Consider the following 13,503-nt stretch of genomic DNA (forward strand, 5'->3'; position numbering starts at 1 on the left):
CATGTGTTAATACAGATTGGGTTGAGTTGGGTGGTTATTAAAATTCTATCCATGTCTGTAAATTCTGCATGTGGTATTTTGCTTTTTAGTTTATAAAATGTTTTCACAGTTTCTCAGTGACTCTTGAGAAAGGAGAATGGAATAGAACAAATAATCCTGTGCACATCTGACAGATAAAAAAATAGAAAGATATTTCCTAATAGCCCCCAAAGAAACACAGCTGTTAAGAACTGATGTTAAAAATATATTCTCATATAAATACAATTAAAAATAAAAAGAATTAAACAATATAAATCATGACATGAATTTCTTTATCAGATAACATGAGAGTGGCCTTTGAAAAAGAAATACTATAAATTTAATGCATGCTACTTAACAAAAATAGTTGAAATGAGCATGATCTTGGTTGGGCAACTTTAGCACTCCTTCAAAGAAAAGCCTTCCTCAACTACAAAAGAAATGAAAAGGATTGTACCAAAATCAAATCACTGATGTCCCTTTCTGCTCAGTTTTGTAACTCACACTGAATAAAGTCAGGGTCCTGCACTTCCACCAAAACCAGTCCCTGCACCTCTGGCTACCATCAACTGCCATTTTGCCGCCTTGCGGGTATCAGATTGAAGTCTTGTTTCCACAGAGAAAACTTGCACACAGAAGTTATCCAGAATGAGAACAGAGAGGGAAACAGGCCACATGGTTTTGCAATAAGAGGGTGAATGTGTTTGAATCAACCTAACAATGATCTCCTTCCAACTGAACTCCATTCAGTGACTGCCAAGGAAAAGAAAGGCTTTTGTGTACCCTGAATGAGCCCTGTTCTTTCCCACACACAAAAATGAGTGAGTCTATTTTCCTTCTTATCTGTTCACAAGTGTTAATTTAACACCTACTCACTGCGGTCCCCCTGTTGCTCATTGGAGATACAGCAGCAGTGGACAGGCATGCCCACTGTCCTTCCCAATCTTGCATCTATTACTTCCATCTGTTGGAAATATGGGCTTCTTGTGGTGTCAGAGACAGTAAAATTCAGTAGCCGTCAAAGCTTGTAAAAGAAGGGGCAGAGGAGAGCGTGCACGCTTTCCTTCACACCACTTGATTCCACGCCATCGATTGCCAGGAACAAGTAGGTCTCAGAAGGGTTCCTGTAACTGGACAGTGTTTGGGAAGCATCAGCTTCTGACTACCTGGTTATCAATAATGGAAACAGGCATCAGTTTGCACCCTTGCATGTAATCTTTATATCATACCGCATATTTTACTTTTTTATAATGAATTTATATCATTTTATAGTTATCAGCCTTGGGAGTAGTAGTCTTTAGCCTTTTCTGTTTATACCAGGACAGCACTGTTAGCTCCCTTAGTGCAGTTAACAGCGCCACACTGTCCCTGGTGGCTGCCCTCAGAACTGCAGAGAGGGAACCTCAGATCTTTTTTTTTTTTTTTTTTTTTTAAGATTTTATTTATTTATTTGACAGAGAGAGAGAGATCACAAGCAGGAAGAGAGGCAGGCGGGGGGTGGGGGTGGGGAACAGACTCCCTGCTGAGCAGAGAGCCCAATGCGGGGCTCCATCCCAGGACTCTGAGATCATGACCTGAGCCGAAGGCAGAGGCTTAACCCACTGAACCACCAAGGCGCCCCAGATTTGTCCAATTTTGACTAATTCCTCCAAAACTTCTCTCTGACAGCAAGCCTCAGTAGGGCATTACTGGGACCCTCGTGTTCCTCTCCTTTGCCTTTTTCTTACCACCTCTTGTCCCCCCCCCCCCCCACTATTAGCTTGTCTGTCTTCTGGCACCCTATATATTTTTTTAAAGATTTTACTTATTTATTCAAGAGAGAGAGAGAGTACACAAGCAATGGAGAGGGGCGGAGGGAGAGGGAGAAGCAGACTCCCCGCTGAGCAGGGACCCCCGATGTGGGACTTGATCCCAAGACCCTGGGGATCATGATCTGAGCTGAAGGCAGAGGCTTCACCAGCCGAGCTATCCAGGTGCCTGCATCCTTTCTTTTGTTACCTCCTTTACTTCACTCAACCGGCCTTCTCTTCCTGTCTTTCTCCTCTTTGCCATGAATACCACAAAATCCCACCCCGTGCAGATAGGTAATTCCCAACCACAGAGAGCACGCATCATAGCAGGGGAGAGTGATGATTTGTCACTCAGGTCCTGCATCATCTCTCAGGAGACGCTATTTGCCCCTGGAAAGAAAGAGGTGGGTGTTTCAGGCCATCTTGCCAAGACTGGATGGAAATTACCACCCCAAAACATATGTGCATGCTATTTACATCAGAGTGCAGGAACCACAGTGGTTAAGAGAATAAACTCCATCTTGGGAACAAACAAAAATCTAAGAGCAAAAACACGCATATGGGTGTTGAACACATGGAGAGAATACAAGAAAAATAACATATTTAGAAGGAGAATTTAGAAAACTGGAAAATGCATGTAACAATGAAGAAAACATAAGTTCAGTTGAAAATAGTCAAACGATTTTCTGGAAACCAGATCATAGATTGGACGAGGAAACAGAAAGGCACTTCATAAATTTTCAACACTCTGCTCTCAGGACCACTAGGTAAACAGTATGGTGATAGATGGTGTACAGGATCCACAGGGAAAATCCAGGAACATTTGTGCAAACAGGGGCAGGCATCAGCTGGGTGGGAATGAGTAGGCATATATTTGTTTCCAAAAATTTGCCTTTCAATAAATGAAAGCAACCTTCTGAAATAATTTAAGAGAAACAAGACAAGTACCAAGAAAATTCAACATGGTCTAACCATATTCTCTGTTCCCAAAGAGTTATAGGGGAGCTCTTGCCTCGGTCCTCTGTGCTCTGTTTGCAATTCCTGAATCACTTTCTCTCTCACTCTATGTTGTCACCAAACCAGGAAGCCATGTGATGCTTCATCGTTCCAGGGAAAATGAATAACTTTCCCTTATTAATTTTAGTGATACATACTTATTTCTCCTAAAATGTGGCTCATTGTTAAAACTCTGCATTATTAAGAAACTGCCCCAGGCTCCAACTCAATATGTCAGAACAGAAGAGACTGTCTCCCTACTCAAAGTAAACCATGGAAACCCTGGATCTTTGTTTTCCCTCTTGTTGTTGCATAAAACCCGGAAGAGTTTTCAGTAAAGAACCGTCAGACAATGAAGGCTGTGCCAGCGTATACTCTGAGGCTCTGTGGCAATATCCAACGATAAGATGAAAAATCCCAACCTGCATTTAATGTTCAAGTTTTATTCTTTATGGGGCATGGTGATAGCAAGCACGAATGGACCCTGCAGAAGAGTTTGCTTTCATTCCTTGTTTTCTCTCTCGTGACATAAATATGTAATGTGTATTGAGGTGTCTGGATGGCTCAGTCAGGTGACCCTCTGACTCTTGGTCTCATCTCAGGTCTTGATCTCAAGACCTGAGGGTCTTGAGGGTTCAAGAGTTGTGGGTTCAAGCCCCACACTGGGCTCTATACCGGGCATCGAGACTACTTAAAAGATGAATTAATCTCTTATGCTGAGTTAAATAAGTCAAGCAGAGAGAGTCAAGTATCATATGGTCTCACTTATTTGTGGAGCATAACAAATAACATGGAGGACATTGGGAGATGGAGAGGAAAAGGGAGTTGAGGGAAACTGGAAGGGGAGATGAGCCATGAGAGACTATGGACTCTGAAAAACAACCAGAGGGTTTTGAAGGGGTGGGGATGGGAGGTTGGGGGAGCCAGGTGGTGGGTATTAGGGAGGGCACGTATTGCATGGAACGCTGGGTGTGGTGCAAAAACAATGAATTTTGTTACGCTGAAAAGAAATTTTTAAAAAAAGATGAATAAAAAAATTTCAGAAAATACATAACGTGTTAAATAATAGGGTTGTTAAACCATGACTAATACAGGTTTATCTACAGAGCTTATGAAATCCCAGGTATTGCTCTCCAAAGCGCCTTCTGAAGGGAATAACCTGACTTAGATAAGAAAGTTTGAGTGAATCATCTGATCATTTGATCCCCAAAGAGTGGCAAGGGTGAGGTCTGGGACGGCAGAGGGGAGAGATGGTGAAATTTGGTTTCCAAGAAGAGGCAGTATGCTGAAGGTATTTCTGTTTTTCCTTAAAGAGGGAGCTCCTAGCCTTCGTTAAAATCTAGAACATGAATACTTACCAGTTCATCACTCCTCGGGTTTTCAGAACACAGCAGTAACTACTCTGCTGTTCCTCTGAAGTAAGAGAGAGCTTTCTCTGAAGGCATCCCATTTTCTGAAGTGGCTCCATTTCCAAGCAATGTTTTCTTCACTTTGTTTCTGCAACTCTGACTCCCCTGCTCAGTGGGGGGGTCTATGCCTTCCTCTGAATCCCCACCCCCACTGGGGCGCGTTCTTTCTCTCTCTCCCAAATAAATAAAATCTTTTTTAAAAAAGTAAAAAAAAAATGCTGCATACCTGATACCCTTTTATCTCAAATACTTCAACATTATCTTCTAAGAGCAAGGACAGGCTTTTAAATAGCTATGGAACAATGAAAGATTTCAGAAAATTAAGATGTTACTATGAAAGTCTTTGGTTTTAAGTGGTAGTGTCATCGAACTCCAACCAAAGGTAAAAATACTTTTCCTTCTTTTTAAACCTAGTCTTTTCTGACTCCTCATGCCAAGGAACTAAGCAAGATAAAAATTCCTGAGGGCAACGATCTGTCTTCCTTATTCTTCCCAGGTGCCCAGGAGCCCCCGGGGACAGCCTTATACCTCGAACATGCATAGACAGTGTTTGCTGACTGCAAAAGTCACTCTTGAAACCGCGTTAATGCCTGCTGAGTATCTTGTGTGTCTAGAACAGGTATGCAAAACGATTTTCCATGATGCTTATGTAAGAAATGCTGATATAACCCATCCATTTGGGAAATTACATGTTTTTTTTTTTAAGGATAATATTAAACATTTTTTCCCACAGATACCCTCAAACATTACCCTAACTATTGACTTATTTTTAAATATGCTGGGCATTTATGCCATTGCTTTGGATTTTTAATATCCAGTGAGAGTTACCAACAGTAACTATCCCCATGTTTCCATTGGTAATACCCAGGGATAAGGGGAGTTATTGGTTTAGGTTGATTGTGGAATTATTGAATGGTGTTGTCCTTTGATTTCCCCTCATTGCCACAGAGATAGATAGATACATAGATAAATAAATAAGTAAATCTATCCTTCAAAAGAAAAGCAAGACTCTCCAAACTGACTTCTATTAAAATTAATTTTTTAATAACTGCTTGGTTTTATCACTACTTCCCCAAATGCTAATTAATTCTAACTCTAAGCTATGTAATTATAATACTTCTTCTGAAATACAAAGTATCTGGTGCCCCTGGGGTGAACAAGCTAGAATGTATTTCATGTTTCATTCAGCGTTTCAGGGAGCCTGGAAACAATGGAGCCGCTGCTGGCTGGCTCCCCTCCCCCAACACTGGCAAGCCCAGCTCCTCTTTAGCAGGGAGACAGGAGCCTAGCTGACAGCTGGCATCCCATCAGTTAATGCCCATCTCCGTGGGGCTGGGGAGAAACGGTGGCATGCCAAGTTATTTTTGGCCAGAATCTTCAGGAGCCTCCATTTAGTCCGTGGCCTAAGTGGCCGCAATATACCTGCAGAATGTGAATTGATGTTGCCATGGAAATAGAACAACTCTTCCTGGTTCTGTCAAAATCCATCTCTCTCTGCGACCAGGCAGGGGTCAGAGAGGAAAGAAATGCCAGCTCCAGGGAGAAAGCCAGAGAAGGGGAGGGACTCGCAGCGCCCTACAGTGTCTGAGAAACCCAATTGGCTTTTTCTGCTAAGATTCGCACACATTATTACCTTTAGAATTCAAATCTCTCAGTCTCTCTCTCTCCCTCGCTCTCTGTCCTCCTCCCTCTCTCTTTCCTCCCTCTCTCTCTCTCCCTCTCTTCACTTCCTTACTCTCTCTCCTTATCTCTCTCTACTTCTCTCTCCCTTTCTCTCTCTCTCCTCCCTCTCTCTCTCTCCTCCCTGTTTTTCTCTCTCTCCCTCTTCTCTCTCTCCTCCCTCTCTCTGTCTTCCCCTCTCACTCACTCTCTTTCCTGTTAGTAGTGAATTCAAGCATCCCCCGTCCCCAGAACCTAAAACCAACCTTTCCTCACCTGCTACGTATCTCCAGGGGCTCATTTCCTCTGCTGTCACACAAGGAAGGTGAGTGACCCAGATCAAACACTAAACCACCCCATTTGAACATTTCCACGTTGTCCGTTAATGTTCTGCTTTCAGTGAATAGACATTAGCCCGTTCAGCCTGGACCTAAACAGAAGTGGCATGACGAGAGCACATGAACATAGGACCATGGATGTCAGAATAACAAACCAGGAGACAACAAACTCTGCCTTGCCCCTGCCTAAGGGTTGCAGCTTTGTTGTGGTGCAGGGACCTGCAGCTCAGTGCTGGCAACGTCTCAGCTCTTGAGACAACAGTAGAAAGGCTGGAGGAGTGCCCCTCCATTCCCAGCCGCTGGGAACCTGGAGTGGATGCCTCCTCCTGCTTTCCTGGATCCAGCCCACTGGTCTCACCCTCAATCCTCTGTTCAGTCCTGCAGGTGCCCCTGACCATCCGCTAGCACCCCAGCCTCTGGGCTGATGAACTCTGGCTCGTAGAGATACTGATACTTAACACAGAGGAGGGTACCTCCAGGGTCTGGTGGTGCAGGTGCTTGTTTACACACACACACACACACACACACACACACACACACAGAGCCTGTTGGTTCTGTTTCTCTGGACAACCGTCAGAGGATACATTTTTGCCTAATATTTGCACAACAACAACAAAACCCAAACAACAACAAACAGGCCCCTTTGAAGCTTAACCATCACCTGGGTAATTTAGATCACAAACCTTCCCGCATCCTTTGGACCCCAGCATTTGTAACCCCTGACCCCTAATATCAGCAAACACACATTATTTCAGACTTCTCATCTATTAGAAGACACTGAACGACTCCGAGCCAGTATGTTGTCTGAGTGACACCAGTCATTGACCCTACGCTAGGCACAAAGTGGATTAGGTCTCTATACAGGGATACATTTCCATTAGAAGAAATTCTGTGAGCCAGAGCCCTATAAACTTCAAGTTGAATCGCAGGGGTGCCCCGAAACACCCACACATCAGCACATGCGTCGGGTTTGCGTGCCGGTAGTCCTGCCTTACTCAAATACTCTCCTGGATGAAATGATTCTCTATAATCATTGCAAGTCAAGTGGGGGGAGAGGTTAAACGCGATGCTGCCATATTCCAGCAAATGTGTTTCCCATGAAACTGTTTCAAAATCGAAGATTGCCATCAACAATTTAAATGCTTTTATAAGGTTCTTGAGGGGGAAAAACAAACACACTAACAAAAACACCAGTGTTAAATGGAGACTGGATGAAGACAAGCATGGTGTGTATGTAGATCCCAAATAGTAAATCCCAAATTCGAGTTAGTACGTGAAAGCTGAACGGAAAAGGTCCTTGTTTGCTTAGCTTCTAACAGACTCTAATAAGATTGCAAGAGATTCTAGAAGCACCTTCTCTCTCTGTGGTCTTACAAAAATCCTACGGTCCCTCCTTTACCTAGAACACTGGTTCTCAACTGGGGGGAGATTTTGCACTCCAGAGGACACTGGGTTAATATTTGGATGTATTTTTGGTCACAACTGGGAGTGGGACGATGGATGATACTGACATCTAGTGGGTAGAAGCTGGGGATGCGGCTAACTATCTTAAAATGCACAGGAGAGCCCCCCTCCCCACAAAAGCAAGAATTATCTGGCCCCGAATGCCAACAGTGCTGAGGCTGACAAGCACTCTAGAACAAAACCGGGCATAAAGTATGTGTTCTCCATTGGCATGTGTTGTAATTAAACTGAAGAGGGAGGCACAACTCTTGATTAAATCAAGGGCAGCACGTACTAGGCAGTTAGTAGACAGAGACCCACTATGAACTGAAGGTGCAAAATCCGTGCCGTTCTCCTGAGGAGGGGAGCCAAGCAAACAAAGCCCATTTCAGCCTCGTTGTCGTGTGCTAGCTCTAATCAACAAGAAGGGATAATAGCAATGCAATTTGTTCCACTTGATTATAGTTCATTTCACTCAACAGGGAAGTCAGATTTGATGTTCACGATCATCAAGCACACATCCTACAAAATGTATTTAATAAGAAGGCAATGTAGTTTTCAATGCCTTCATTAATTTGATTTTCCCGCCTTTGAAACAATAAATATTGATAACTAAATCTAAGTCATGTTATCCCTTTGGGCTTCAGCTGCTCGATTTGGAAACTGGGGAGTTCTCCTGGGTGAGTCTTTTTGAACGGGAGTGCATGGGCCCTTACCGGTGTACAGTAAACATCTTCCCTCCATAAACTGATCAGCTGATGTAGATATCTTTATCTACAGGGGGCTGTGTATTAATTAGAAAAGGTATATGCACCGTTATGTTTCTTGCAACATTATTTGCAGTAGCCGAGATACGGAAGAAGCCCAAGTGTCCACGAGAAATGGGTGACTAAAGAAGATGTGGAATATATATGTACAATATACAATGTACCAATATACTCAGCTATAGAAAAGAAGGAAATCTTGCCATTTGCCGATGGACCTAGAGGGTATTATAAAATAAGTTAGGCAGAGAACGACAAATATCATTTCACTTATGTGTGAAATCTAAAAACCAAGCCAGCCAACCAGCCAACCAACCAACGAAAAACAGAAAGTCTCATAAATACAAAGAACAAACCGGCAGTTGTTGGGGGGGGCTGAGGGACAGAGGAGATGGGCAAAAATAAGTGACGGGGATGAAGGGGCACAAACTTCCAGCTGTAAAACAAATATGTCACGTCGATGAAGAGTACAGCAGAGGGAATACAGCCGATGATACAGTGACTCAAGAACCTGAGTAAACGTGGGAGCTTACTCTGATGAAAGGAATTTGGTTTATGACAAAAATGCCACGTCTAGTTTAAAAAAAATTAGTAGCAGCAGTTTGGGTCCCTAAGAAAACTGAGATCATGAGCAACTTAGAGTTTGAATTTTCATGAACAAATTTTCCAAGTTAAGCTTTTTAAAATTTTGGTATTTTCCAACACAACTTATCAAAAAGAATAAATAAATAAAAATAAACCCTAAAATTTGGAAAAGTAAAAGAAGACATTCAAAAACTTGTATCGCTACTGTGGTTATGAGAGAACACCACGGATGAGAATTCCCTTTATCCTTTTCTTTTTTTTTATTTCTATTTCTTTATTTCCTACTCTTTATTTCTAAACTTTTCCACCAGTTTTGCTGGTGCAAAGATACTAAATCACAGAAGTAACATAATAAATATTTATAGACTGAAGCCTCCTCCTCTTCTTTTCTTTTTTCTTTTTTTCTTTTTGCTCTGATTGATGTACTGTATGTCAGCTAACTGGTCATAATAAAATTAGGGAGTTTAAAATATTAGATTTTTATAATTTTTCAATAATTATAAAAATCATATTGTAGGTATATGCATTACATATACATATAAACCTTAACTTCTATTAATATATAAAATCCTAGCTCGACATAAAATGTTTATATATACACAAATGTAAATATAAACAATAAAATGTATATTAACATTTTATGTAGAGTTCAGCTTTTCTGGCATTTTTTGTGTTGCCATGTATTAACAATTATTGCAATCTCTTGGTATACAGTTATCAGCTGCACACGTTACTTGGACTAGCAAAATTAACCACTCATTCTTTTTGCTGAAGTTTTCTGGTGAAAGGTGACTCGCTTGGTTGGCTCAGGGGAAGAAAAATTCACAGATACCCGTAAAATTCAAAAACGTCATGTTCATTCACCTGAGGCCGATACCAGCAATATGCTAGAGAGAGCTCAGGAAAGCTAGTCGTATCTTCTCATGTAAGTAGGCTTATTTCACACCAAGATTCCAAAGTGGATCTTTGTATTTATCTCATATGAGTAGATACATACTACAGAGCATCCGATAAACATACGTGGCCATGCAAAACCAGACTTAAGATTGACGCCGTGCCTCCAGTTTCTGGAGGAGCGGACTCCTTGTTCCCTGTGTAGCAGCGAGCAGGGGCGTAGTTAGATCGTACATGCTGGGGTCATCACAGAACATGGACTTTGTGCCTCGGGCCCAGACTGCCATGCAGCAAACACGGTTTGGGTAAGAAGGTCAGTTGCTGATAAACCCTTCCCTGAATGTATCAGAGGTTTGATAAGGTAGTCAAGCAGTCTCTTTTCAGAGTGAGTTTGGTTTTCAAGATTTCTGCACACCCAGGGACTCCCGTGGGTCCCCACAACAACAACAGGTGTACCACCATTTCTCCTCTCCCATCTTTTTCTGGTTTGCTTACTTGAACTCCATTTCCACAATGTCCACCACCTCCATCCGTAGGGCCCTCAGCCCTGCCAAGCTCACGGTCCCTTTGCACAGCATGCTTTGTTCCTCTGGTCTTTTCTTCCCATCGGGGGGCATTGCATTCTGTGGTAGGAATGGTGTCTAGTCCAGTAAAAAAGAACGAGGACTTTAAAGTCAGATTTAGTTCCTGGCCATGTGGGCTCATGAAGTTCGCTGAACACTTTGAGGCACCGATGCTCTAGTTCTGGCCCAGAGGGGTCCCAGTTCACTCAGCTCCCCTCTATACCTACCTCTAGCCAGCAAGTGGGACGGGGAGTGCTGGGGGATCAAAGTCCCCAGGAACAGCCCTCACCCACAGATACAGCAGGTCCCTCGTCCCTCAGGTAAGATCCTTCCTTAAGGATGCTCTACCAGGCCTCTCAGTGTCCCAAGTGGGGCTTAACCACATTTCAAATGTCCAGTAACCCACTGGACAGCAATTACTTTATTGTCTTATTTCCTCCCTCTCTAATTCTGTCTCTCCCCTAATTCCTTAGGGTATCTTCTGGGACTGCCTCTGAATTAAATCACTTGCACTCAATTTCTTATCTTGGGGCTTCAGGGAGGCCCCATTAGCTGCTCAAATGGGAAATGGCCCCAAATGCAGAACTGACACCCCCGAGCTAGGTGGCTCTCACCTAGATGCCCCTGAGCACTCAGCAGGGACCAGGATTTTCAGGAGAGTCCTGAGTTCAGAGGAGAGGGAGGGATATTGTCCACACTGTGTGTGGCTTAGCACAAGGCCAAGCCTTCCAGGGAAATTCAAAGTATATCCACCCCTTTTCTGGCTTGTTCAGGCTAGGGACAGAGCAGTTCCTCGGGGGTCCTGGCCGCCTTGTGGACCCTGGTCTTGTAATGAGAATATGAAGCAGAATTGTTCCATTGCTTCTCCTTTCTGGCTATATGGAAATAAGGCATCTTCGAGGAGAGAACTGGGGCGAAGGTCAGCAGCAGGTGGATGGGATTTGGGGTACTGAAGGCAAAGCAAGGAAAGCAGTCTAAGTGAGCACCTCCTAGGGAACCAGGAACTTTGCTGATCAGACATTGAGACAGTTTGAAGAGAAGTACACACAGCGGCATTGTATCTGGCATTGACCTATATAATGAGGAAGAAGTCACCATGTGTCAGCACCTGGCTGGGGTTTTAAGAGACCTTAAACACTTTCTCTCTCCCAGAACATGATGAGATGCCTCATGGCAAGCCCGGCCAGGCTGCTGATGACAAGAGGCAACCAGCACACTTTCTTCCATTCCCCAGAAACACAGCTGGCCAACCCCAAAAGCAGAGTCGCCTTCCTGACAAGCAGCTGGTCACGGACTCATGCCCAAGCCCAGCTGAGCCTAGCCCAGCTGCTAACCTACAGAAGCATGAGCTGAGTAAGCACCTCTTGTACGAAGACACAGAGTTTTGAGGTGGTTTATCACACAGCCACGGATAACTGAAATGCCCTGGAATAAGTCCAGCCTCCCCATCCTGCAGTGCCTATCTTGGCTGTCATATCCCCTGGTTCAAAGGACACTTGGGGCCACCCTTGCCTCCCAGGGATGAACACCGCATGGGAGTCTGAGACAGGAACCCTGCATGGGTTCTCCTTCCTCTCCGAAGAATGCTCTCCTCGGAGCTATGAGAACGAGAGCATCTCATCCGGACGTCCCTAAGATTTCCAAAGGGTAAAGGGATACATGCTGGCCACCATCTTCGTGTCCCAAAATATCAGGGCCCCATTTTAAAACTCTAAGCCAAAAAGCAATCCTTCAGCACTCAGGATGACCTGATAAATAAACATCATTTCATTTCACAAAGAACCACATGGCGTGGACATGGCCGCAGACACACGTCCTGGGCCACAGTGAGCGGTGAATTCCAGAATTCCCTTCCATGTGGAATTCTCTTTCCTGCACGTGGCTCAAATAAGATGGAAGACACAAGGCATGACTCACCACATTACTTTAAGGACTAAAGCAGCCCCTCTAAAAACATCACAGAATCATTTTGCTATATTAATTCCTGGCCTCTGATATTTTATTATACGTATTTAGGAAGTGTAAAAAAATAAACTTTTTTTTTTACAAATAGAATATGCATAAACATTTGCTCTGGATTTTCTAGGACAGCCCTGATTTAAAATATCCCCTCCCAATATAGACATAGCGTTCTCCCTTGAACTAAAGGAATTGTATGTTGTTGGCACCGCTAACTCGCATTACTGATAAACTGTGGGTGCTTATGCCCCATCTTTCTAATTAAATGCTTGGTTCCTTAAGGCCCACAGGCTTGAGAAATACCCTCTCCTGTCTCCCCCCCACCCCCCATGCTGAGGGAAACTTCCTGTGTTTTTTGCCTTTGCCAAGTGGGTCTTGATAAATCACCTTGTAAACCAATGTCTCTGGTTTCTGAATCCCAGAAGACAGAGGGTGGGGTAGCGTCAGAGGATCTTCATGGGTACAATCAGGGACATGGTTTGTCCTTACCAGTGTCAAGTCTTTCCACTTTGGGGCCTTCCTCTTTCTCAAAGCGTGCCATGGTACTCACCTTGGGGAAGGTTCTTAAGTGAGTCACCAGAGAGCATTCACCAACACCCTTCAGCTCTAAAAGGCAGACAATCATCTGTCACGAACTTTGTGTGTTTCTATTACAGAACATAGTAGGGTTCCTTGGTGGCTGTTAGAATAGCTCTTTTTTTTCTCTTGAATAGGAATTATGTTTGCAGAGATTTCACTCCAAGCTCTCATATTTGCTTGTGTTGATTAGGAGTAACCTTATCTTAAAAGTCTTGGATCTTTTCCAAGCCTTTCAAAGCCACATGAATCTCCTTAATACTAAGTATTTAGCCGATCAAAGGTCTGCATGCTGATCCTCGGAGACTGGTGGTCATGTCTGTCCATCACTGGATATTTTACAGTCATCTCTCCCACATCAGCTCCCACCTGACCCTAATCTGGTGGGATGAGAAGTATTCGAGGTAAATTCCTAAGCTTCTTAGCCATTGAGGTATAAAAGACCTTTAAGAATGTTGCAGACATGGGTGTGGAAGGATGTTTGTAACCACCTTAAAAATCTACCTTGC

General features: G+C 43.5%; 1 protein-coding gene across 1 annotated transcript in view; it reads right to left on the reverse strand.

Moving 5' to 3' along the window:
* Window positions 1-13,503, reverse strand: part of DSCAM (DS cell adhesion molecule) — an 818,243-nt gene that overhangs the window by 472,336 nt on the left and 332,404 nt on the right. The window lies entirely within an intron of this gene.

This window comes from Meles meles, chromosome 4 (assembly GCF_922984935.1).
Source record: "Meles meles chromosome 4, mMelMel3.1 paternal haplotype, whole genome shotgun sequence".
Classification (NCBI taxonomy): Eukaryota; Metazoa; Chordata; class Mammalia; order Carnivora; family Mustelidae; genus Meles; species Meles meles.